At 40.7% G+C, this 1,851-nt stretch overlaps 1 protein-coding gene across 1 annotated transcript in view; it reads right to left on the reverse strand.

Moving 5' to 3' along the window:
- Positions 1–1,851, reverse strand: part of ZNF507 (zinc finger protein 507) — a 14,982-nt gene that overhangs the window by 6,887 nt on the left and 6,244 nt on the right. The window lies entirely within an intron of this gene.

The raw sequence follows: 1,851 nt of genomic DNA on the forward strand, positions 1-1,851 counted from the left end.
CAGCCATTTCACTGCTTTGCAGATGGATCAAATCAAAGAAAAGATGGGCATTGAGAAAGGATAAGTTTCAAACTGGCAAACACAGAAAAGTGAAAGGCCTCCCAAAGCATCTAAATCCTCTTTATCATCCACATACACTCACTTTCAGAAGGATGTGAGATGACAAAAAAAAAATAGATACTGACCAGATGTGTTAAGAAATAATTTGGAACTGCTCCAAATTACTAAAAAGCAATTGGAACAAAAATAATTTTTTTTTCTTTCCAGAATGAAAGAGACTTTTGAAAAATTAATGGTTGCAGAGACGAAGGCTAATGACTAATTTAACATAGGAAAATGTGTGCCCGCAAGTGCACAGTTTGAATATTTTTGAGATATAAGTGTGTAGACTTAAACAGCCCTATTCCTGCTCCCTCACTAAATAATGGAACTGATTTGGGTTAAAATATTAACATTTGGGAAGAGGGATGGTATTTTTCTTATACAGGTCATTTTCCCATTCTAGCCTATCATGCAGCCGCCATGCACTCCCCAGATGAGGGAAGAGCAGAAACATGAAGGAACATCAAAGTTGGAGCTGTTTAAAGTGGCACTACTGCCAAAAGAAACAAACTAAAATTGAAGGATTTTCTTTCTCCATCTCACCTCTTCACTAGCCTACCTAATTCTACTTTTTTTTTTTATTCCCAAGTGCAAGTTCAGCTCTGGGGAGACCTTATAGCAGCCTTCCAGTACCTGAAGGGGGCCTCCAGCAAAGCTGGGGAGGGACTGTTCACAAGGGCGTGTAGTGATAGAATGAGGGGCAATGGTGCTAAACTAGAGCAGGGCAGATTTAGATTAAACATTAGGAAGCTCTTTACTATGAGGGTGGTGAAACACTGGCACAGGTTGCCCAGAGAGGTGGTACAGGCCCCATCCCTGGAGATATTCAAGGTCAGACTTGATGGGGCTCTGAGCAACCTGATCTGGTGACGTTGTCCCTGCTCATTGCAGGGGTTGGACTGGATGAGCTTTAAAGGTCCCCTCGAATCCAACACATTCCATGATTCTATGTAAGGTGCTCAAGTTCATTTTATCTTTACACCAAATTATTATTAGCTAGCTGAACAGTCAAGCTGTTACTCTCAGTTACAGTCATGGGCTTTGAAGAAACTCTGAGAGAGATCCCTAGAGAATTTCTTTGGTGGGTAAAGATCATTACTAAAGTACACCCCTAAACCAAAATAAATGTACAATTCAGTAGGTTGTGTGGGAGACGAAGTAAAGCTCAAGTCTTGCAAGAACAGATGTGAGAAACTCTTCATGCTCATATGAAGCACATCTCCAGCACAAACAAATCATTAGTTTGTGTTGTGAAGGGTTTTACTACTAGTAGGATGCACCAGAAGATCCCAGGAGGAACAGAAACGTGTGTAGTAGCTGGGCAGTTTTTAGTAGATGCTGCCTAAGAACTGTGATAATATCAGCAGGTGATCTACTTCCTGGGCCTCTCAGCTCCTCTTCAAACCAGAATTCACTCTCCTCTCTGAAAAGCATAAGTTCTGAATCCTGAAGAATGCTGTTAAAGGCTTGTCAAGGCCCATGTTGCACTGAGAGCAGGGTCTGTCTGCCACTGTTCAAACTTGCAGTTTGAAAAGACAGACAATCTTGAAATTTGAAATAAGTGACTGTCCAAAAAGATGGAAAGTAGAATTTTTACATACATCTCTGCTTAGGTCCAAATACCATTAACTTCTTTCCAGTTTGGAGTAATAAAAACTGACCGAAACTCCCTCCTTTATCACTTCCTCAATTTCAATTGTTTTTAGCTGAAGAAGAGAGGAATGAGACAAGCAGATAAAACTCAGCAGG

The sequence above is a fragment of the Mesitornis unicolor genome, unplaced genomic scaffold, assembly GCF_000695765.1.
Source record: "Mesitornis unicolor isolate BGI_N332 unplaced genomic scaffold, ASM69576v1 scaffold39570, whole genome shotgun sequence".
NCBI classification, from domain to species: Eukaryota; Metazoa; Chordata; class Aves; order Mesitornithiformes; family Mesitornithidae; genus Mesitornis; species Mesitornis unicolor.